The following is a 26241-nucleotide window of genomic DNA, read 5'->3' on the forward strand; positions in this document are numbered from 1 at the left end:
GGGAGGCAGCAAGGGCCTGACACACCTGGTGAGGAGGCAGGGAGGCAGCAAGGGCCTGACACACCTGGTGAGGAGGCAGGGAGGCAGCAAGGGCCTGACACACCTGGTGAGGAGGCAGGGAGGCAGCAGGAGCCAGACACACCTGGTGAGGAGGCAGGGAGGCAGCAAGGGCCAGACACACCTGGTGAGGAGGCAGGGAGGCAGCAAGGGCCTGACACACCTGGTGAGGAGGCAGGGAGGCAGCAAGGGCCTGACACACCTGGTGAGGAGGCAGGGAGGCAGCAAGGGCCTGACACACCTGGTGAGGAGGCAGGGATGCAGCAAGGGCCTGACACACCTGGTGAGGAGGCAGGGAGGCAGCAAGGGCCTGACACACCTGGTGAGGAGGCAGGGAGGCAGCAAGGGCCTGACACACCTGGTGAGGAGGCAGGGGAGGCAGCAAGGGCCTGACACACCTGGTGAGGAGGCAGGGAGGCAGCAAGGGCCAGACACACCTGGTGAGGAGGCAGGGAGGCAGCAAGGGCCTGACACACCTGGTGAGGAGGCAGGGAGGCAGCAAGGGCCAGACACACCTGGTGAGGAGGCAGGGAGGCAGCAAGGGCCTGACACACCTGGTGAGGAGGCAGGGAGGCAGTAAGGGCCTGACATACCTGGTGAGGAGGCAGGGAGGCAGCAGGAGCCAGACACACCTGGTGAGGAGGCAGGGAGGCAGCAAGGGCCTGACACACCTGGTGAGGAGGCAGGGAGGCAGCAGGAGCCAGACACACCTGGTGAGGAGGCAGGGAGGCAGCAAGGGCCTGACACACCTGGTGAGGAGGCAGGGAGGCAGCAGGAGCCAGACACACATGGTGAGGAGGCAGGGAGGCAGCAAGGGCCTGACACACCTGGTGAGGAGGCAGGGAGGCAGCAAGGGCCTGACACACCTGGTGAGGAGGCAGGGAGGCAGCAGGAGCCAGACACGCCTGGTGAGGAGGCAGGGAGGCAGCAGGAGCCAGACACGCCTGGTGAGGAGGCAGGGAGGCAGCAGGAGCCAGACACGCCTGGTGAGGAGGCAGGGAGGCAGCAGGGGCCTGACACACCTGGTGAGGAGGCAGGGAGGCAGCAGGGGCCAGACACGCCTGGGTCACACACCAACACACACTTATGCACAGACTCATGCACGCACCCCCGCACGCACGCCAGGTTCACACACGCACACATTTGTACATTATTATTATTTTTTTACATTTAGTAATTTAGCAGATGCTCTTATCCAGAGTGACTTACAGTTAGTGAGTGCATACTTTATTTTTTTTTTTTTCATACTGCCCCCCCCCGTGGGAATCGAACCCACAACCCTACCAACTCTACCAACTGAGCTACACGGGACACACACACACACACGCTCAGCCGAGCTCAGCACACCACCAGGACAGACGGATCTGACATCTTATCTTTTACCCCGTCTCCCTCTCTCTCTCTCTCTCTCTCTCTCTGATGTGTGGGGAAATGTCATGCTGGCATAGCAGCTATGTCCCTGTCTCTTTCTCTCTACTCCTATAATCATTCTGATTAGTGACCTGTCCTTAAGGGTTCCAAAAAAAGTCAATTGCACAAAAAAATATTTACTTAGACTTAACTACAGTGGGGAAAAAAAGTATTTAGTCAGCCACCAATTGTGCAAGTTCTCCCACTTAAAAAGATGAGAGAGGCCTGTAATTTTCATCATAGGTACACGTCAACTATGACAGACAAATTGAGAAATTATTTTTCAGAAAATCACGTTGTAGGATTTTTTATGAATTTATTTGCAAATTATGGTGGAAAATAAGTATTTGGTCACCTACAAACAAGCAAATCCTGCAGTGCCAGACGTGTCCCCCTGCTTAAGCCAGTACATGTCCAGGCCCGTCTGAAGTTTGCTAGAGTGCATTTGGATGATCCAGAAGAGGATTGGGAGAATGTCATATGGTCAGATGAAACCAAAATAGAACTTTCTGGTAAAAACTCAACTCGTCGTGTTTGGAGGACAAAGAATGCTGAGTTGCATCCAAAGAACACCATACCTACTGTGAAGCATGGGGGTGGAAACATCATCCTTTGGGGCTGTTTTTCTGCAAAGGGACCAGGACGACTGATCCGTGTAAAGGAAAGAATGAATGGGGCCATGTATTGTGAGATTTTGAGTGAAAACCTTCTTCCATCAGCAAGGGCATAGAAGATTTAACGTGGCTGGGTCTTTCAGCATGACAATGATCCCAAACACACCACCCGGGCAACGAAGGAGTGGCTTCGTAAGAAGCATTTCAAGGTCCTGGAGTGGCCTAGCCAGTCTCCAGATCTCAACCCCATAGAAAATCTTTGGAGGGAGTTGAAAGTCTGTGTTGCCCAGCGACAGCCCCAAAACATTACTGCTCTAGAGGAGATCTGCATGGAGGAATGGGCCAAAATACCAGCAACAGTGTGTGAAAACCTTGTGAAGACTTACAGAAAACGTTTGACCTGTGTCATTGCCAACAAAGGGTATATAACAAAGTATTGAGAAACTTTTGTTATTGACCAAATACTTATTTTCCACCATAATTTGCAAATAAATTCATAAAAAATCCTACAATGTGATTTTCTGGAATTTTTTCCTCATTTTGTCTGTCATAGTTGACGTGTACCTATGATGAAAATTACAGGCCTCTCTCATCTTTTTAAGTGGGAGAACTTGCACAATTGGTGGCTGACTAAATACTTTTTCCCCCCACTGTATATCCCTATAGAAAACAGACATTGTCGATAACAAGATATTTAAGGACGCAAGTCATTGACACAACAGCTTCTTTGTTGGCTAATACATTAATAGCTAACACAGTGGAATGACATACCCAAAGGACCTTAGAATACATCAGGGCAAAAAGCTTGCCATGTGCGTACGTGCGTGCGTGTGTGTGTGTGTGTGTGTGTGTGTGTGTGTGTGTGTGCTCTGAGTGTAGTAAGAGGTTTGTGGGCTATTTTCACAGATGAGATGGGCCCGGGGCCAAGGCTGACATGCATGCGCACACACACACACACATCAACCTATCATCACCTCTGTGTATTCTCTGAAGTGTTATGAAAGGTCTCCCCTCCTCTCCCCTCCCCTCCTCTCCTCTCCTCTCCTCTTCTCTTCTCTTCTCCTCTCCTTTCCTCTCATCTGCCTTTTGTGGCCGTTTAGGAGCATTCAGAGAGGAGATGATGGTTCTTTGTTTCATTAATAAATAATTGTGTTTGTGGCTCTGAATCCACGTCACAAATGGCACCCTATTCCCTATATAGTGCACTAATTTTGACCTGGGCCCATAGGGCTCTGGTCAAAAATAGTGCACTATACAGGCAATAGGGTACTGTCTGTGACTCAGGCTAGATCTCCAGAAGGAGATTAATAAATTGATGGTGATGGTACTAATAAAACAGGGAGGAAGTACCCACGAGAAACAAGTTTTTTTTATGTTAACGGAAATTAAAGCTCCACTCGCTCTTCTTCCTGCTGTGAGAAAAAAAACATAGATTACTAATGTGCTATCTATGCATAGTCAACATCATCCTCCTTGCATTAATAAATAATTGTGTCTGGAGAGACACATTTGATGGGGAGGATTTCTTTCACCAGAGATTTTGGGGTTGAATAAAAATAAGCCTGATTTAGATGAGGGGCCTTTGGGGTTTTATGACATCAAAGTCAATTAGTACAGATATGCCATTACTGCTTTAGACCATTTTTAAATGTACACAACAATGTGGTTTCAATGGTGAGATTCAATGGTTGTCTTCATAAGTGCTAACTGGGTCTACATTGTGAGGGATCCCCTATGGTTGGATAAAAGCATTTTAACAATACAAAGGGCTAGATTTAAATGTAAAGGTAATTTCAGATTGAGCCGACAATTTTTTTTAAAAACTGTGAATGCTGTCTCAGTGACGCGACAACATTGCCTTTAAATGTAAATTGTGCTACAGCGCTGATATTCCATGATACGGGTTGAATCTAGGCCAAAGCTTTACTCCTCACAGACAGACAGGATGTGATCTACTGCTGCTACTACTTCTACTACTACTACCAGGATTACTACTACTACTACTATTACTACCACCAGGATTACTACTACTACTACCAGGATTACTACTACTACTACTACTACCACCAGGATTACTACTACTACTACTACCAGGATTACTACTACTACTACCAGGATTACTACTACCAGGATTACTACTACTACTACTGCTACTACTACTACCAGGATTACTACTACTACTACTACTACTACTACCACCACCAGGATTACTACTACCACTACTACTACTACCAGGATTACTACTACTACTACTACTACTACTACTACTACTACTACTACTACCAAGATTACTACTACTACTACTACTACTACTACTACTACCAGGATTACTACTACCAGGATTACTTCTACTACTACTACTACCAGGATTACTACTACTACTACTACTACTACTACTACTACCAGGATTACTACTACTACTACTACCAGGATTACTACTACTACTACTACTACCAGGATTACTACTACTACTACTACTACTACTATTAAAGGTGAACTGCTCTCACCGATTCCGCATGTGTTCTTGCGGTGTTCATTAAGAAATGCAGCGGCCATTACTGAATCCCAAACAAGAGTTGTCTTTGGGGTGTGGTTTAATGTGGGTGTTTCTTGGGTGTGTCTTTGCCATTCAATCACACCAAACGAACAAGGGCAGTAGTGAGTAACTTAGTGACCGTGAAGTAAGCTAAGCAACTTTGCTATGGAGAGAAGTTTTGAAGTTGAGGACTTCTCCCCTCCTGACTGACTCGCCCATCTCAAGATGATCTGCTAATTCATTTCTATGTGTAGGCTAAAGCCTGCGCCGACCTGGTGTTTAGCCAACCTGACAGCAGCTAGCTAGCTAGCATAGGTTGGGGATAGCTACAGCTGGCTAGCCTATCTAGCTAGCTGATATTTCTCTGTCAAATCAAAGTTATGCCAAGATGGCAAGAAGTACCAATGTCTGGAATGTGTTTCATGAGACACTCGTTTTACAACACCTTGCTACGAAAGCAGCTTGAAGTTCTATCACGTCATGTGAAGAAAGACATGCTACCGTGGAAACGATATCAACAACTGCGAGTTGAATGCACGATCTTCAGTCAGCTCAGCTGTCAACACAATAGTCTATAACTGGGTAGTCTTGTCTCATCTGGTCTCTCCTAATGTTCGCTGTTAGATCTTTCCCGGGGGTACAGATCCCAGAACTAATATCCCTACAGGTGTCGGCTACATGTTGACATTGAACAAACATGGCCAGCTTGAGTGTAGATACATTTAGCAACAAACAAATCTATGGGTGTGTTTGTGTTACAAAGACAAAACATTTTCTGCTGGGGAGTCTGCCTCATGGGTCCAGCATGCAGAGTTCAATAACTCCAGGCATATGTGAGATGCAGGATGATTACAGTCTTCTTCTCATACCACCCTGTAGCATCTACAGAGTAATATGAGAACAGTGCAATTGCTGAACTGATCTAGATATTCTAAACTAAATATTCTGATAACTTTCAAATGTAACAGTTCAATGAATGCCAAGAGTGTGCAAAGCTGTCATCAAGGCAAAGGGTGGCTATTTGAAGAATCTCAAATATAAAATATATTTTGATTTGTTTAACACTTTTTTGCTTACTACATGATTCCATATGTGTTATTTCATAGTTTTGATGTCTTCACTATTATTCTACAATGTAGAAAATAGTAAAAATTAAGAAAAACCCTTGAATGAGTAGGTGTGTCCAAACTTTTCACTGGTACTGTAAATACATATCCTCTTCCTAATATGTAATGTGACGTAATCTCATAGAAAGGAAGATTTGCACAGCTAACGTTGCACCTGACGATAAGGTTTGATAGGATGTAATGTTAGCCAGCTTGGTAACTTATCGATAATGTTTCAACTCGTACTGGCTAGCTAAGATTGATCCCTGCCAGAAAACGTTAGCTAGCTAGCCATTTCATTTCAAATCGGACAAAGATATTGATAGCTAACCCGGATTTGCATGTTAGGTAGCAAGCTACTTTTACGAGAACAGGCATATTATTTGGGTTAGCTCTCAATAACTCAGGCCCTAGCGGCATTCTGCCTTGACCCTGGGAGTCATGTTCTTGGTTAGCCCAAGATGTACTCAACCTTATACTGTATGATATCTTCAGAGGTAGACTTGCTCTGGCAGCCAAAAGAGCCAAACACTATATGCCTTCATTAAAAATGGATTAAATAGATGTATTTTCTCACCCATCTCACACAATACCCCATAATGACAAAGTGAAATCATGTTTTTAGAAATGTTAGCTTTTTTTCATTCTTAGAAAAACATAATTCCACTTTGACAACAATTCTAAAAACCTGTTTTGACTTTGACATTATGGGATATTGTGTTTAGGCCAGTGACAAAAAAATCGCAATTTAATGCATTTTAAATTCAGGCTGTAATACAACAAAATGATGAAAAGTCAAGGGGTATGAATACTTTCTGAAGGTAATGTAGCTAGGTACTCACCATACAGTCGTGGTCAAAAGTTTTGAGAATGACACAAATACTAATTTTCACAAAGTCTGCTGCCTCAGTTTTGATGATGGCAATTTGCATATACTCCAGAATGTAATGACGAGTGATCAGATGAATTGCAAAGTCCCTCTGTGCCATGAAAATGAACTTAATCCCAATTTCCACTGCATTTCAGCCCTGCCACAAAAGGACCAGCTGCCATCACGTCAGTGATTCTCTCGTTAACACAGGTGAGAGTGTTGACGAGGACAAGGCTGGAGATCACCCTGTCATGCTGATTGAGTTAGAATAACAAACTGGAAGCTTTAAAAGGAGGATGGTGCTTGAAATCATTGTTCTTCCTCTGTTAACCATGGTTACCTGCAAGGAAACATGTGCCGTCATCATTGCTTTGCACAAAAAGGGCTTCACAGGCAATGATATTGCTGCTAGTAAGATTGCACCTAAATCAACCATTTATTGGATCATCAAGAACTTCAAGGAGAGAGGTTCAATTGTTGTGAAGAAGGCGTCAGGGCGCCCAAGAAAGTCCAGCAAGCGCCAGGACCGTCTCCTAAAGTTGATTCAGCTGCGGGATCGGGGCACCACCAGTCCAGAGCTTGCTCAGGAATGGCAGCAGGCAGGTGTGAGTGCATCTGCACGCACAGTGAGGCGAAGACTTTTGGAGGATGGCCTGGTGTCAAGAAGGGCAGCAAAGAAGCCACTTCTCTCCATGAAAAACATCAGGGACAGACTGATATTCTGCAAAAGGTACAGGGATTGGACTGCTGAGGACTGTGGTAAAGTCATTTTCTCTGATGAATCCCCTTTCCGATTGTTTGGGGCGTCCGGAAAACACCTTGTCCGGAGAAGACAAGGTGAGCGCTACCATCAGTCCTGTGTCATGCCAACAGTAAAGCATCCTGAGACCATTCATGTGTGAGGTTGCTTCTCAACCAAGGGAGTGGGCTCACTCACAATTTTGCCTAAGAACATAGCCATGAATAGAGAATGGTACCAACACATCCTCCAAGAGCAACTTCTCCCAACCATCCAAGAACAGTTTGGTGACGACCAATGCCTTTTCCAGCATGATGGAGCACCTTGCCATAAGGCAAAAGTGATAACTAAGTGGCTCGGGGAACAAAACATAGACATTTTGGGTCTATGACCAGGAAACTCCCCAGACCTTAATCCAATTGAGAACTTGTGGTCGATCCTCAAGAGGCGGGTGGACAAACAAAAACCCACAAATTCTGACAAACTCCAATCATTGATTATGCAAGAATGGGCTGCCATCAGTCAGAATGTGGCCCAGAAGTTAATTGACAGCATGCCAGGGCAGATTGCAGAGGTCTTGAAAAAGAAGGGTCAACACTGGAAATATTAACTCTTTGCATAAACTTAATGTAAATGTCAATAAAAGCCTTTGACAGTTATGGAATGCTTGTAATTATACTTCAGTATACCATAGTAACATCTGACAAAAATATCTCATAACACTGAAGCAGCGAACTTTGTGAAGACCAATACATGTGTCATTCTCAAAACTTTTGACCACGACTGTACACCATTCACTGCCATCATGTCAAACGTTAGTTCTATGTAATCCATTCTTTGCCATCGTGCACAATATTGTCGAATGCATTAGAAGTTTTCACCAACGTCATTGTGGTGAATGATGGACTTAGTCAGGCGCAGGAGTAAAATAACCGGATGCAGATGTATTCCTTCAAGACATACAATGCGCCAACAACAGCAATGGAAACAGGTACAGGGGAAACAATCCTCCCTGACCAAACACAGTCTCAGAAAATACAAATAAATGTAATGACACAGGGAGGAAAAACCCTGGCAAAATAAATGAGAGAGTATCTCAGCTGAGCTACTCTCCTCCCGCATAGAACAATCACTCACAAAAACAAGGGGGCAGAGGGAACACATACAGTGGGGAAAAAAGTATTTAGTCAGCCACCAATTGTGCAAGTTCTCCCACTTAAAAAGATGAGAGAGGCCTGTCATTTTCATCATAGGTACACGTCTACTATGACAGACAAAATTAGATTTTTTTTCTCCAGAAAATCACATTGTAGGATTTTTAATGAATTTATTTGCAAATTATGGTGGAAAATAAGTATTTGGTCAATAACAAAAGTTTCTCAATACTTTGTTATATACCCTTTGTTGGCAATGACACAGGTCAAACGTTTTCTGTAAGTCTTCACAAGGTTTTCACACACTGTTGCTGGTATTTTGGCCCATTCCTCCATGCAGATCTCCTCTAGAGCAGTGATGTTTTGGGGCTGTCGCTGGGCAACACGGACTTTCAACTCCCTCCAAAGATTTTCTATGGGGTTGAGATCTGGAGACTGGCTAGGCCACTCCAGGACCTTGAAATGCTTCTTACGAAGCCTCTCCTTCGTTGCCCGGGCGGTGTGTTTGGGATCATTGTCATTCTGAAAGACCCAGCCACGTTTCATCTTCAATGCCCTTGCTGATGGAAGGAGGTTTTCACTCAAAATCTCATGATACATGGCCCCATTCATTCTTTCCTTTACACGGATCAGTCGTCCTGGTCCCTTTGCAGAAAAACAGCCCCAAAGCATGATGTTTCCACCCCCATGCTTCACAGTAGGTATGGTGTTCTTTGGATGCAACTCAGCATTCTTTGTCCTCCAAACACGACGAGTTGAGTTTTTACCAAAAAGTTATATTTTGGTTTCATCTGACCATATGACATTCTCCCAATCCTCTTCTGGATCATCCAAATGCACTCTAGCAAACTTTAGACGGGCCTGGACATGTACTGGCTTAAGCAGGGGGACACGTCTTGCACTGCAGGATTTGAGTCCCTGGCGGCGTAGTGTGTTACTGATGGTAGGCTTTGTTACTTTGGTCCCAGCTCTCTGCAGGTCATTCACTAGGTCCCCCCGTGTGGTTCTGGGATTTTTGCTCACCGTTCTTGTGATCATTTTGACCCCACGGGGGTGAGATCTTGCGTGGAGCCCCAGATCGAGGGAGATTATCAGTGGTCTTGTATGTCTTCCATTTCCTAATAATTGCTCCCACAGTTGATTTCTTCAAAACAAGCTGCTTACCTATTGCAGATTCAGTCTTCCCAGCCTGGTGCAGGTCTACAATTTTGTTTCTGGTGTCCTTTGACAGCTCTTTGGTCTTGGCCATAGTGGAGTTTGGAGTGTGACTGTTTGATGTTGTGGACAGGTGTCTTTTATACTGATAACAAGTTCAAACAGGTGCCATTAATACAGGTAACGAGTGGAGGACAGAGGAGCCTCTTAAAGAAGAAGTTACAGGTCTGTGAGAGCCAGAAATCTTGCTTGTTTGTAGGTGACCAAATACTTATTTTCCACCATAATTTGCAAATAAATTCATTAAAAATCCTACAATGTGATTTTCTGGATTTTTTTCTCTCATTTTGTCTGTCATAGTTGACGTGTACCTATGATGAAAATTACAGGCCTCTCTCGTCTTTTTAAGTGGGAGAACTTGCACAATTGGTGGCTGACTAAATACTTTTTTTCCCCACTGTATACCCTGACTAATTAGGGGATGAGCGCCAGGTGTGTGATTGACAACACAAGACAAGTGGCGTGATGAGAATTAAATAAATGACATGGAATTAAAAGGTGTGGCTTTTCCTTCTGAGTCCAATGGTGTGATCAAAATCTACTACTATGAAAAAATGATATTGTTTTCTTAGTTTACCATACTTCACTGTAAAGATTACTGTGGTATTTTTTGCACAGTGTTACACTTATGCAAGATGACTGAAAAAATGTCAGATGATGTTGATTCTTTGTGTGCATACAGGGCGACATATAAACAATTATTCTAACGGATGGAGATACATTCGCATTTGCCATTTCACATGTGAAAATCTTACTTTCACATGTGGAATTGCAAGTTCACATGAGAAAAATTAGATTTTTTTTTTTTTTTTACATATGATTGTTTTTCAAATGTGAACTTGCAATTCCACATGTGAAAGTGAAAATCTAATTTGCAGTTTCACATGTAAGAAAACTCCACATTTACTCCAATGTTTGTAAACAAAGTAAATGTAAACAAACAGGATGGTCAGTTCTTGCAACCATAGCAGAGTCTATTGATTTGAGAGTGGTTGCATTTCTCCAGCCCCATCCCTCAACTTTTAACATAGATGGTACGATCCAGCTCTCTACCCCCACCATAGATGGTCTGATCAGCCCTCCTCTCCTCCCACACGTTAGATGGTTAAATCCAGCCCTCCCCTCCTCCTCCACCATAGATGGTCTGATCCAGCCCTCCCCTCCTCCCCACCATAGATGGTCTGATCCAGCCCTCCCCTCATTCTGGTCTAGCATGGATCATATGTCCCAGAGGAGAGGCCAGAGATTTGAGGTAGAAACTGTTAACCCTCATGTCCAAGTCCGTCCACAAAATCCCCCCCTGCCCCCCTCCCGCCAGGTCCCCTCCAGCATGCTGCTAGCCTCATTAACTCTTCCACAGGGTGAACCATACACCTCCTCAACCTCAGCCCCTGCGCTGCTTATTGCCTGTAATAACCTGGTCACCCCGGACACCCACGCACCCTCACTTGCTTTTCCAATTAAAAAAGGAGCAGTGCTCTATTAACCCCGCGTCATTCTCCGAACATTTTTCCACGGTAACATTGTTTGGGAGACGGCGGGCGGGTGCGGTTTAGACGGTTAAGGAGGTCGTATATTACTGTAAACCACTCTCTGACTTTCTATATGCTGACAGGAAGCGGGTCATTCCCCAGTGAAATATGGCTCCTCATTCCGGTAGCAGATTATATTTTTTAACCCCAATCACTAATATGGTGGATCCACTTATAAGGAAAATTAGGTGCCGATGAGGCCGTCTACATAAAGTTCAGCTTTTATTACCAATGTTTCTATAAAGATCCTGTACGTGGTGTGTGTGTGTGTGTGTGTGTGTGTGTGTGTGTGTGTGTGTTACCACTGGTTCAATCGATGGTGGTGATGGTGTATGGAGGTGTTTCTGCTGTTAGATTGTCACTGTAATCGTTACATCCTGTGTGTCACAGCTGCATTCATGATACCAACCTGGCTATTGGAAGAATAAGCTGAGAGACTAGCCACATCAAAGTAGAACAACAAACAAAATGTTGCTTTCAAGATTTATACTTACTGTAAACCTCAAGTCAAAGTCATATACTGTAAACCTCAAGTCAAAGTCATTTACTGTAAACCTCAAGTCAAATCCACTTACTGTAAACATCAAGTCAAAGTCACTTACTGTAAACCTCAAGTCAAAGTCAGATACTGTAAAGTCAAAGGCGCTTACTGTAAACCTCAAGTCAAAGTCATATACTGTAAACCTCAAGTCAAAGTCATATACTGTAAACCTCAAGTCAAAGTCATTTACTGTAAACCTCAAGTCAAATCCACTTACTGTAAACATCAAGTCAAAGTCACTTACTGTAAACCTCAAGTCAAAGTCAGATACTGTAAAGTCAAAGGCGCTTACTGTAAACTTCAAGTCAAAGTCGCTTACTGTAAATCTCAAGTCAAAGTAATTGACTGTAAACCTCAAGTCAAAGCCACTTACTGTAAACCTCAAGTCAAAGCCACTTACTGTAAACCTCAAGTCAAAGTCACATACTGTAAATTCAAAGTCGCTTACTGTAAACCTCAATTCAAAGTCGCTTACTGTAAACGTCAAGTTAAAGTCACATACTGTAAGGTCAAAGTCGCTTACTGTAAACCTCAAGTCAAAGTCACTTACTGTACTGACGCTCCCTTTCTTGTCCACCTGGCTTCAACGTACAGAACACTGTTGTGGTACATAACCAAGTCATCACCTTTCAGACATTCTCAGTTTACTCACTTTTGTATTGTAGGATGACCTTGATGAAATTATTAGAAAAGTTATCTTCTGCAATACTGTGTACGTGCATGCACGCGTGTATGTGTATGTGTATCTATGTATCCTTGTGTTCTGCTGTGCAAGTGGTAGCCTTTTCATCCCAGTGCGTGCCTGATTGGTTTCGCTGAATCCAACATGATTTACAGTCACATAGCTGGAATGCAACATGCTTGACAGTTACTTGATGATCACACAAGTTCTATTTTCTTCTGACTTCTGAGCACATATGTTTATTGCCTGTGTAAACTATATTTACACAAATTTCTGTATAATAATAATAATATTGGTCTTTGTTATTGTATTGGTTAGTTCCTGGAAGATCCCCTGTTGTGCACAAACTCACACTGTGCAGGCAGGGCCAGATTAATGCAGGGGATTACTGGGGCTGAAGCCACTGGGTCCAAGCCCGTGGGGGCCAAAGAGGCAGCCCAGAAAAAGGTTATAAAAAAAGGTTAACAACTAAAATCCATATACACTGAGTGTACAAAACATTAAGGACACCTGCTCTTTCCATGACATGATGACCAGGTGAGAGCTATGATCCCTTATTGATGTCACTTGTTAAATCCACTTCAGTCAGTGTAGATGAAGGGGAAGAGACAGATTAAAGAAGGATCTTTAAGCCTTGAGACAATTCAGACATGGATTGTGTATGTGTGCCATTCAGAGGCAGGCGCACCGGTTTGTGTCAAGAACTGCAACGCTACTGTGATTTTAACGCTCAACAGTTTCCTGTGTGTATTAAGAATGCCTTGATGACAGCTTTGCACACTCTTGGCATTCTCTCAACCAGCTTCACCTGGAATGCTTTTCCAGCAGTCTTGAAGGAGTTCTCACATATGCTGAGCACTTGTTGGCTGCTTTTCCTTCCCTCTGCAGTCTAACTCATCCCAAACCATCTCAATTGGGTTGAGGTTGGGGGATTGTGGAGGCCAGGTCATCTGATGCAGCACTCCATCACTCTCCTTCTTGGTCAAATAGCCCTTACACAGCCTGGAGGTGTGTTTGGTCATTGTCCTGTTGAAAAACAAATGATAGTCCCACTAAGCCCAAACCAGATGGGATGGCGTGTCGCTGCAGAATGCTGTGGTAGCCATGCTGGTTAAGTGTGCCTTGAATTCTAAATAAATCACAGACAGTGCCACCAGCAAAGCACCCCCACACCATAACACCTCCTCCTCCATGCTTTACGGTGAGAACTACACATGCGGAGATCGTCTGTTCACCCACACCGCGTCTCACAAAGACACGGCGGTTGGAACCAAAAATCTCAAATTTGGACTCCAGACCAAAGGACACATTTCCACCGGTCTAATGTCCATTGCTCGTGTTTCTTGGCCCAAGCAGGTCTCTCCAAAACTCTTGAGCGTGCCGTCCAAAGCCAACTCTCCTGCTATCTCTCTCAGAATGACCTTCTTGTTCCAAACCAGTCAGGTTTCAAGACTGGTCATTCAACTGAGACTGCTCTTCTCTGTGTCAGAGGCTCTCCGCACTGCTAAAGCTAACTCTCTCTCCTCTGCTCTCATCTTTCTAGACCTATCTGCTGCCTTTGATACTGTGAACCATCAGATCCTCCTCTCCACCCTCTCCGAGTTGGGCATCTCTGGCACGGCTCACTCTTGGATTGCATCCTACCTGACAGGTCGCTCCTACCAGGTGGTGTGGTGAGAATCTGTCTCCGCACCACGTGATCTCACCACTAGTGTCCCCCAGGGCTCAGTTCTAGGCCCTCTCCTATTCTCTCTATACACCAAGTCACTTGGCTCTGTCATATCCTCACATGGTTTCTCCTATCATTGCTACGCAGACGGCACACAATTAATCTTCTCCTTTCCCCCTTCTGATAAACAGGTGGTGAATCGCATCTCTGCATGTCTGGTAGACATATCAGTGTGGATGTCGGATCACCACCTCAAGCTGAACCTCAGCAAGACAGAGCTGCTCTTCCTCCCGGGGAAGGACTGCCCACTCCATGATCTCGCCATCACGGTCGACAACTCCATTGTGTCCTCCTCCAGAGTGCAAAGAGCCTTGGCGTGACCCTGGACAACACCCCGTTATTCTCCACTAACATCAAGGCGGTGACCCGATCCTGCAGGTTCATGCTCTACAACATTCGCAGAGTACGACCCTACCTTACACAGGAAGCGGCACAGGTCCTAATCCAGGCACTTGTCATCTCCCGTCTGGATTACTGCAACTCGCTGTTGGCTGGGCTCCCTGCCTGTGCCATTAAACCCCTACAACTCATCCAGAACGCTGCAGCCTGTCTGGTGTTCAACCTTCCCAAGTTCTCTCACGTCACCCCTCTCCTCCGTACACTCCACTGGCTTCCAGTTGAAGCTCGCATCTGCTACAAGGCCATGGTGCTTGCCTACGGAGCTGTGAGGGGAATGGCACCTCCTTACCTTCAGGCTCTGATCAGTCCCTACACCCAAACGAGGGCATTGCGTTCTTCCACCTCTGGCCTGCTGGTCCCCCTACCTCTGCGGAGCACAGTTCCCGCTCAGCCCAGTCAAAACTGTTCGCTGCTCTGGCAACCCAATGGTGGAACAAGGCTCCCTCACGACGCCAGGACAGCGGAGTCACTCACCACCTTCCGGAGACACTTGAAACCCTACTTCTTTAAGGAATACCTGGGATAGTATAAAAGTAATCCTTCTACCCCCCCCCCAAAAAAAATAAATAAATAAATAATAATAATAATATATATATATATATATATATATATATAACATAAAATAAATTAAAAAAAACAAATAAAAAATATTGTTAAAAAAATTAATATATATATACATTTTAGCAGACACTCTTAACCAGAGCGACTTACAGGAGCAATTAGGGTTAAGTGCCTTGCTCAGGGGCACATAGACAGATTTTTCACCTAGTCGGCTCGGGGATTAGAACCAGCGACCTTTCGGTTACTGGCACAACGCTCTTAACCACTAAGCTACCTGCCGCCCTTAGTATATATATATATATATATAAAAGAAATGAAAATTAAAAATATTAGAAAAATATAAACAAATAATTTGTAAAGTGGTTGTCCCACTGGCTATCATAAGGTGAATGCACCAATTTGTAAGTCGCTCTGGATAAGAGCGTCTGCTAAATTACGTAAATGTAAATGTAAATGTCTCTTCTTCTTATTGGTGTCCTTTAGTAGTGGTTTCTTTGCAGCAGTTTTACCATGAAGGCCTGATTCACACAGTCCCCTCTGAACATTTGATGTTGAGATGTGTCTGTGACCTGAACTCTGTGAAGCATTTATTTGGGCTGCAATTTCTGAGGCTGGTAACTCTAATTAACTTATCCTCTGCAGCAGAGGTAACTCTGGGTCTTCCATTCCTGTGGCGGTCCTCATGAGAGCCAGTGTCATCATAGCGCTTGATGGTTTTTGCGACTGCACTTGAAGAAACTTTAAAAGTTCTTGAAATGTTCTGTATTGACTGATCTTCATGTCTTAAAGTAATGATGGACTGCCGTTTCTCTTTGCTTATTTGAGCTTGCCATAATATGGACTTGGTCTTTTACCAAATAGGGCTATCCCCCCCCCCACCTTGTCACAACACAACTGATTGGCTCAAATGCATTAAGAATGAAAGAAATTCCACAAATTAACTTTTAAGAAGGCACACATGTTAATTGAAATGCATTCCAGGTGACTACCTCATGAAGCAGGTTGAGAGAATGCCAAGAGTGTGCAAAGCTGTCATCAAGGCAAAGGGTGGCTATTTGAAGAATCTCAAATATAAAATATATGTTGATTTGTTTAACACTTTTTACTGCATGATTCCATATGTGTTATTTCATAGTTTTGATGTGTTCACTATTATTCTACAACGTAGAAAATAGTAAAAATAAAGAAAAACCCTTGAATGAGTAGGTGTGTCCAAACTTTGGACTGGTAGTGTGTATACAGCGGGGAGAACAAGTATTTGATACACTGCCGATTTTGCAGGTTTTCCTACTTACAAAGAGCATGTAGGAAAACCTGCAAAATCGGCAGTGTATCAAATACTTGTTCTCCCCACTGTATATACAGTGAGGGAAAAAAGTATTTGATCCCCTGCTGATTTTGTTTGTTTGCCCACTGACAAAGAAATGATCAGTCTATAGTTTTAATGGTAGGTTTATTTGAACAGTGAGAGACAGAATAACAACAACAAAATCCAGAAAAACGCATGTAAAAAATGTTATAAATTGATTTGCATTTTAATGAGGGAATCAAGTATTTGACCCCCTCTCAATCAGAAAGATTTCTGGCTCCCAGGTGTCTTTTATACAGGTAACAAGCTGAGATTAGGAGCACACTCTTAAAGGGAGTACTCCTAATCTCAGCTTGTTACCTGTATAAAAGACACCTGTCCACAGAAGCAATCAATCAATCAGATTCCAAACTCACCACCATGGCCAAGACCAAAGAGCTCTCCAAGGATGTCAGGGGCAAGATTGTAGACCTACACAAGGCTGGAATGGGCTACAAGACCATCGCCAAGCAGCTTGGTGAGAAGGTGTCAACAGTTGGTGCGATTATTCTCAAATGGAAGAAACACAAAAGAACTGTCAATCTCCTCGGCCTGGGGCTCCATGCAAGATCTCACCTCGTGGAGTTGCAATGATCATGAGAACGGTGAGGAATCAGCCCAGAACTACACGGGAGGATCTTGTCAATGATCTCAAGGCAGCTGGGACCATAGTCACCAAGAAAACAATTGTTAACACACTACGCCATGAAGGACTGAAATCCTGCAGCGCCCGCAAGAGGAGAACTGGGTGAAAGTGTTGTGGTCAGATGAGACCAAAATCGAGCTCTTTGGTATCAACTCAACTCGCCGTGTTTGGAGGAGGAGGAATGCTGCCTATGACCCCAAGAACACCATCCCCACCGTCAAACATGGAGGTGGAAACATTATGCTTTGGGGGTGTTTTTCTGCTAAGGGGACAGGACAACTTCACCGCATCAAATGACGATGGACGGGGCCATGTACCATCAAATCTTAGGTGAGAACCTCCTTCCCTCAGCCAGGGCATTGAAAATGGGTCGTGGATGGGTATTCCAGCATGACAATGACCCAAAACACACGGCCAAGGCAACAAAGGAGTGGCTCAAGAAGAAGCACATTAAGGTCCTGGAGTGGCCTAGCCAGTCTCCAGACCTTAATCCCATAGAAAATCTGTGAAGGGAGCTGAAGGTTCGAGTTGCCAAACGTCAGCCTCGAAACCTTAATGACTTGGAGAAGATCTGCAAAGAGGAGTTGAACAAAATCCCTCCTGAGATGTGTGAAAACCTGGTGGCCAACTACAAGAAACGTCTGACCTCTGTGATTGCCAACAAGTACTAAGTAATGTTTTGCAGAGGGGTCAAATACTTATTTCCCTCATTAAAATGCAAATCAATTTATGACATTTTTTACATGCGTTTTTCTTGATTTTGTTGTTGTTATTCTGTCTCTCACTGTTCAAATAAACCTACCATTAAAATTATAGACTGATCATGTCTTTGTCAGTGGGCAAATGTACAAAATCAGCAGGGGATCAAATACTTTTTTCCCTCACTGTATATATACATTACATGAGTATGTGGACACCTGCTCGTCGAACATCTCATTCCAAAATCATGGGTATTATTTTGGAGTTGGTCCCCCCTCTGCTGTTGTAACAGTCTCCACTCTTCTGGGAAGGCTTTCCGCTAGATGCTGGAACATTGCTGCGGGGACTTGCTTCCATTCAGCCACAAAGGCATTAGTGAGGTCGGGCACTGATGTTGGGCAATTAGGCCTGGCTCACAGTCGGCGTTCCAATTCATCCCAAAGGTGTTCGATGGGGTTGAGGTCAGGGCTCTCTGCAGGCTGACCACTCGCGACTGAGTCGTTGTTGATCCTAGATGTTTCCACTTCACAATAACAGCACTTACAGTTGACCGGGGCAGCTCTAACAGGGTATAAATTTGACGAACTGACTTCATGGAAAGGTGGTATCCTATGACGGTATCCCGTTAAAAGTCACTGAGCTCTTCAGTAAGGCCATTCTACTGCCAATGTTTGTCTATGGAGATTGCATGGCTGTGGGCTTCATTGTATACACCTGTCAGCAACGGCTGTGGCTGAAATAGCCGAATCCACTAATTTGAATGGGTGTCCACATAACTTTGTATATAAAGTGTATTTACAACTATAATGACAGCATACATAACATGCTGATATATTGATACACATGATAACCCTCTGAAAGACTTGGACACCATACAACAAAACAACTTGTGTTCTGGTGTATGGTGTATTGAAGGACAGTTGCAGTCCACTGATGAATAATCCTATTGTAGCCTACATGCCCTTTGACCCATATCACTGAAATAGCCGAAACCACTCATTTAAAGGGGTGTCCACATACTTTTGCATATTCAGAAAGTATTCAGACCCCTTTACTTTTTCCACATTTTGTTATTCTAAAATTGATTAAATTGTTTTTTTCCTCATCAATCTACACACAATACCCCATAATGACAAAACAAAAACAGGTTTTTAGAAATAAAAAAATAAAACTGAAATATCACATTTACATAAGTATTCAGACCCTTTACTCAGTACATTGTTGAAGCACCTTCGGCAGCGATTACAGCCTCGAGTCTTCTTGGTATGACGATACATGCTTGGCACACCTGTATTTGGGGAGTTTCTCCCATTTTACTCTGCAGATCCGTTCAAGCTGTGCATAGGGTTGTTGTCCTGTTGGAAGGTAAACCTTCGCCCCAGTCTGAAGTCCTGAGCGCTCTGGAGCAGGTTTTCATCAAGGATCTCTCTGTATTTTGCTTCGTTCATCTTTAAATAAGGTATTTCTGTATTTATTTTTATTAGATTTGCAAACATTTCTAAAAACCTGTTTTCACTTTGTCATTATGGGGTATTGTGTGTTGATTGATGAGGGAAAAAATGTAGTTAATACATTTTAGAATAAGGCTGTAGCGTAACAAAATGTGGAAAAAGTCAAGGGATCTGAATACTTTCTGTATGCGCATGTAAAGTGAGTTAAACAGTATGTAAACATTATTACAGTAAACAGTGTTCAATGACTATGTACAGTGCCTTGCAAAAGTATCCCCCTTGGCGTTTTTCCTATTTTGTTGCATTACAACCTGTAATTTAAATGGATATTTATTTGGATTTCATGTAATGAACATACACAAAATAGTCCAAATTGATGAAGTGAAATGAAAAAAATTAGCTTGTTTCCAAAAATTCTAAAAAATAAATAATGGAGAAGTGGTGCGTGCATATGTATTCACCCCCTTTGCTATGAAGCCCCTAAATAAGATCTGGTGCAACCAATTACCTTCAGAAGTCACATAATTAAATAAAGTCCACCTGTGTGCAATCTAAGTGTCACATGATTTGTCACATGATCTCAGTATATATACACCAGTTCTGAAAGGTCTCAGAGTCTGCAACACCACTAAGCAAGCGGCACCATGAAGACCAAGGAGCTCTCCAAACAGGTCAGGGACAAAGTTGTGGAGAAGTACAGATCAGGGTTGGGTTATAAAAAAATATCAGAAACTTTGAACATCCCACGGAGCACCATTAAATCCATTATAAAAAAATGGAAAGAATGTGGCACCACAACAAAACCGCCAAGAGAGGGCTGCCCACCAAAACTCACGGACCAGGCAAGGAGGGCATTGATCAGAGAGGCAACAAAGAGACCAAAGATAACCCTGAAGGAGCTGCAAAGCTCCACAGCGGAGATTGGAGTATCTGTCCATAGGACCACTTTAAGCCGTACACTCCACAGAGCTGGGCTTTATGGAAGAGTGGCCAGAAAAAAGCCATTGCTTAAAGAAAAAAATAAGCAAACATGTTTGATGTTCACCAAGAGGCATGTGGGAGACTCCCCAAACATATGGACTAAGGTACTCTGGTCAGATGAGACTAAAATTGAGCTTTTTGGCCATCAAGGAAAACGCTATGTCTGGCGCAAACCCAACACCTCTCATCACCCCGAGAACAACATCCCCACAGTGAAGCATGGTGGTGGCAGCATCATGCTGTTGGGATGTTTTTTATCGGCAGGGACCGGGAAACTGGTCAGAATTGAAGGAATGACGGATGGCTCTAAATACTGGGAAATTCTTGAGGGAAATCTGTTTCAGTCTTCCAGAGATTTGAGACTGGGACGGAGGTTCACCTTCCAGCAGGACAATGACCCTAAGCATACTGCTAAAGCAACTCTCGAGTGGTTTAAGTGGAAACATTTAAATGTCTTGGAATGGCCTAGTCAAAGCCCAGACCTCAATCCAATTGAGAATCTGTGTTATGACTTAACGATTACTGTACACCAGCGGAACCCATCCAACTTGAAGGAGCTGGAGCAGTTTTGCCTTGAAGAATGGGCAAAAATCCCAGTGGCTAGATGTGCCAAGCTTATAGAGACATACCCCAAGAGACTTGCAGCTGTAATTGCTGCAAAAGGTGGCTCTACAAAGTATTGACTTTGGGGGGTGAAGAGTAATGCACGCTCAAGTTTTCTGTTTTTTTGTCTTATTTCTTAGGCATGTTGTGTAAATCAAATGATACAAACCCCCCAAAAATCCATTTTAATTCCAGGTTGTAAGGCAACAAAATAGGAAAAATGCCAAGGGGGGTCAATACTTTCGCAGTCTCTAAGATGCAGAGTAGAGTACCGGTTGGTAGCTTCCTAGTAACAGTGACTAAGTTCAGGGCAGGGTACAGGGCAGAGGCCGTCTAGTGGTGACTATTTTTTTTAAAGTCTGATGGCCTGGAGATAGAAGCTGTTTTTCAGTCTCTCGGTCCAAGCTTTGATGCACCTGTACTGTCTCTGCCTTCTAGATGGTAGGCCATGGCTCGGATGGCTGAGATCCTTGATCTTCTTGGCCTTCTTGTGACTCCGGGTCCTATAGATGTCCTGGAGGGTAGGCAGTGTGCCCCCGGGCTGACTGCATCACCCTCTGGAGACCCCTGCGGTTGCGGATGGTGCAATTGCCATGCCAGGTGGTGATACAGCCCTACAGAATGCTCTCAATGGTGCATCTGTAGAAATGTGTGAGGGTCTTAGGGGCCAATCCGAATTTCTTCAGCCTCCTGAGGTTGAAGAGGCACTGTTGCGCCTTCTTCACCACACTGTCTGTGTGGATGGACCATTTTCGGGTTGTCAGTTATGTGCACCCTGTCGATGTGGATGGGGGCGTGCTCCCTCTGCTGTCTCCTGAAGTCCAGGATATTTTCCTTCATTTTGTTGACGTTGAGGGAGAGGTTATTTTCCTGGCACCGCTCCACCAGGCCTCTCACCTCCTCCCTGTAGGCTGTCTCGCTGTTGCCTACCACTGTTGTGTCATCTGCAAACTTGATGATCGAGTTGGAAACATGTGTGGCCACGCAGTCATGGGTGAACAAGGAGTACAGCAGGGGGCTGAGCACACACCCTTGTGGGGCCCCTGTGTAGCGTAGCTGAGGTGTTCTTGCCTATCTTCACCACCAGGGGGCGGTACGTCAGGATGTCCAGGACGCAGTTGCACAGGGCGTGGTTCAGACCCAGGGCTCCCAGCTTAGCGATGAGCTTGGAGGGCACTATGGTGTTGAAGGCTGAGCTGTAGTCGATGAACAGCATTCTTACGTTGGTATTCCTCTTGTCCAAATCAAATCAAATCAAATGGTATTGGTCACATACACGTATTTAGCAGATGTTATTGCGGGTGTAGTGAAATGCAGATGGGATAGGGCAGTGTGCAGTGCGATGGTAATTGCGTCATCCTTGGATCTGTTGGGGCGGTATGCAAATTGTAGTGGGTCTAGGGCAGGGGCCTCAAACCTTTTCTAGCATGAGATACTTTTTTTTTTAAAATGTACGTCGTTAGCTAAAAAAAATTTTTCTAGCTTTCAGAGGCACAATCTTCTCTTCTCCTCTCTTCCCTGGGTCCTTAATGTACAAGTAAGGGATAATCGACGAGGGGCTATGAGTTCTGTGGAAAATAATGAATGATGTGAAAGGTGTGTTTCATGACGTGCCAGCGGAGTGGAACTGACCTTCCACGGAGTTGCATTATTTTCCAGAGAACGCATAGAGCCCCTCGTCGATTATCCCTTTTACACCACGGCTATAATTTAACACGTTTGCCACTAGAAATGTGTTCATTTGCGGGTAGAAATGTGTTCAACATCCACTGAAGTAGCTAGCAAGTTTACTAGATAGTTACAGTAGTTGCCGTGGGAATCAAACAGACTTGCTAGTTTAGCTAACCAAACCATCAGTCCTAGCTTGCTATTATGAAAATCGAATTCAACAATACCAATACTGTTTTCAATTCAACTTTCGTGTTCAAAAGCAGCTTAAACAAAAAATGTAAAAATGAACTATAGCCATTCTATCGTGCAAATATGCTGTGAGTATAGGGAAATAATGCACGCTCTAGAATGCCCTTCAAGCCAATCAAAAAGGAGTATTCAACAATACCATGGTATAAGAGAAAGTAGTGCAGTATGTTTTCTGTCAATATACTTGGTAACATAATGGTTAATAAACAACTCTAAGGGGGGCCCTATAAAATCAGTAATTATATTTTCTCAGTTTTATTTTTCCTGGTTGTACATTTTGTTTAGTTTTTCACCCTCAAAATACTTCTGCCAGGTAAGCCTACTTTGCTGTTGACCTATAATTGAGAAGGTTTTGGGGAAAGTATTTCTGTCAACCAACAAGATGGTTATCACATCAACTGGCTACACATGGAGTGATAGACAAACGCCTTCACCACACAGACAGACTGGGGCAATATTGCTGTTAATTAATTGGCAGATATTGTGTTAAGTTTGGCTTTTTAAACCAATAGTGGCTAACCAGGGGTGGGATAATGTCAATGTTGCGTTGATTAGATAGTAGCTGGGAGCTTGCGGTGTCTGATACTTGTGAAATTTGTTTATGACAGTTTGCGGTGGAACGCGTGAAGATTAAATGTACTTTCGTTATTGATCTGTTGAAGACCCCTGGTCTAGGGTGTCGTAAGGTGGAGGTTATATGATCCTTAACTAGCCTCTCAAAGCACTTCATGATGACAAAAGTGAGTGCTACCAGGCAATAGTCATTTAGTTCAATTACCTTTGCTTTCTTGGGTACAGGAAAAATGGTGGACATCTTGAAGCAAATGGGGACAACAAATCAAATCAAATCGAATTTTATTGGTCACATACACGTGTTTAGCAGATGTTATTGCGGGTGTGGTGAAATGCTTGTGCATGCAACAGACTGGGATAGGGAGCGATTGCATGTTTCCGTAAACACTCCAGCCAGTTGGTCTGCACATGCTATGAGGAAGCGGCTTGGGATGCCTTCTTGGCCGGCAACCTTGCGAGGGTTAACACGCTCGCAGTCCTTGTGAGCAGCGGTGGCCCGCGGCGGCGGTACTTTGTTTTTCTCGAAGCAGGTGAAGAAGGCATTTAGCTTGTATGGGAGCAAGGTGTCAGTGATTGTCTGGAGTCTCTGCCACATACGTTTCGTGTCTGAGCCGTTGAATTGAGACTCCATTTTGTCCCTGTTACTGTAGTTTTGCCTCTAATTGCCTTTCAGAGGTCATAGCTGGTCTGTTTGTACACATCCACCTTCCCAGAAACCTTGCCGTGGTTAAATGCTGTGGTTCGCGCTTTCAGTTTTGCATGAATGCGGCCATCTATCCACGGTTTTTGGTTTGGATAAGTTCTAATCATCACAGTGGCAACAACATCCTCTATGCACTTCCAAATGAACTCAGTCACTGAGTCAGTGTATACGTCGATACTGTTCTCAGAGGCAACCCGGAATATATCCCAGTCTGCGTGATTAAAACAATCTTGAAGCATAGACTCCGATTAGACAGACTGACATTGATCAGTCCTTACCACGGGTACTTCCTGTTGAAGTTTCTGCCTATAGGAGGAGCAAAATGGAGGCGTGATCTGATTTGCCATCCTGGAAGGGGGAGTAGCAATGGTCAAGAGTGCTCAATGTGCGAGTAGCACAGGAGATGTGTTGATAAAACTTCAGTTAAGTTTTCCACAGATTTCCTTTATTAAAATCCCCAGCTACAGTAAGTGCGGCCTCAGGATATGCGGTTTCCAGTTTTCACAAAGTCCAGTGTAGTTCCTTGAGAGCCGTCGCGGTGTCGGTTTGGGGGAATGTACACGCCAGTGATGATGACTGAAGATAATTCTCACGGGAGGTAATGCGGTCAACATTTGATGGTGAGGTATTCCAGATTGGGAGAACAAAAGGACTTGAGTTCCTGGACGTTAGCACAATCACACCATGAGTAGCATAGCCTAATGCCATCTATGTCAATGATGACTGATGAAGAGAAAACCCAGATAATACGTTCTAATCTGATAGACCGTTTGTATACATGGTACATGGTCTGCTCTATAGTACCCATGTGTCTGTTTCATAACCCTAACTCTAACCCAAACTCATGGGTTTTATAGTACAACCAGAGCCCACGGGAGGCGAGGGCACATGGCTCAGTGTCTCCTGCAGTGTGTGAGTTAACAGAAGAGCCATCCTTCTGGCTCAGTGTCTCCTGCAGTGTGTGAGTTTTCACAAGAGCCATCCTTCTGGCTCAATGTCTCCTGCAGTGTGTGAGTTAACAGAATAGCCATCCCTCTGGCTCAGTGTCTCCTGCAGTGTGTGAGTTAACACAAAAGCCTGTCTGTCTCCTCCCACAACGGGTTCCTCTCACTCTCTTACCATGGTGCTCTCATCAGTCGATCAATCCGATGAGCAGAGTCTCTCTCGCTCTCTCTCTGACTAGCTTGGAGTGCCCTAAGCTCGGTGCCTTGGGTCTGTACTCCTCCCTGTAGAACTGGTTCCTAGATTTCCTGACGGGCCGACCCCAGGTGGTGAGGGTAGGCAACAACACCTCCGCCACTTACATTTTAATTGTTTGACATTTAGGAGTTATAGTACATAAGCATTGCTCTGCGCCCACTATAACACCTGCTAAAATGTGTACGCCAAACAATAAACTTTGATTTGATTCTCTCTCTCTCTCTGTCTCTCTCTCTCTCTCTCTCTCTCTCTCTCTCTCTCTCTCTCTCTCTCTCTCTCTCTCTCTCTCTCTCTCTCTCTCTCTGTCTCTCTGTCTCTCTGTCTCTCTGTCTCTCTGTCTCTCTCTCTCTCTCTCTCTCTCTCTCTCTCTCTCGTCTCTCTGTCTCTCTCTCTCTCTCTCTCTCTCTCTCTCTCTCTCTCTCTCTCTCTCTCTCTCTCTCTCTCTCCTAAAAAACAGCCACTATTACAACTTTCACCCCTCTGGGTGCTTCACCCCTGTTCACCTTCTCCTTAATGTGGCAAAACCTGCAGATCAATAAGGCCCCATGTTGAAAGATGTTGTGATGCCTGTTCTCATGGTCCACCTCTTAATTGTCTGGCTCTACACAGGAGATGGATGTGTGCTTGGCCAGACACACATTCACACACACACACACACACACAGTGCAGATACACACACTCTCACACACAGCACTGATACACACACTCTCTCACACACACAAGCATACTCACACACAGCACAGATAGTCACAGCACAGACACACCCACACAGCGCAGACACACACACACGCACACTCACACACAGCACAGATACACACACCACAGATACACACAGACACACTGACACACACACACAGCATTGGGCAGGCGGCGGAGGCAGAGGTCAGGAGACTAGAGAGGAGGGGAGGGGAGGCAGGGGGTAGGAGACTAGAGAGGAGGGGAGGCAGGGGGTAGGAGACTAGAGAGGAGGG

Source organism: Coregonus clupeaformis, unplaced genomic scaffold (assembly GCF_020615455.1).
Source record: "Coregonus clupeaformis isolate EN_2021a unplaced genomic scaffold, ASM2061545v1 scaf0121, whole genome shotgun sequence".
In the NCBI taxonomy this organism is placed as follows: domain Eukaryota; kingdom Metazoa; phylum Chordata; class Actinopteri; order Salmoniformes; family Salmonidae; genus Coregonus; species Coregonus clupeaformis.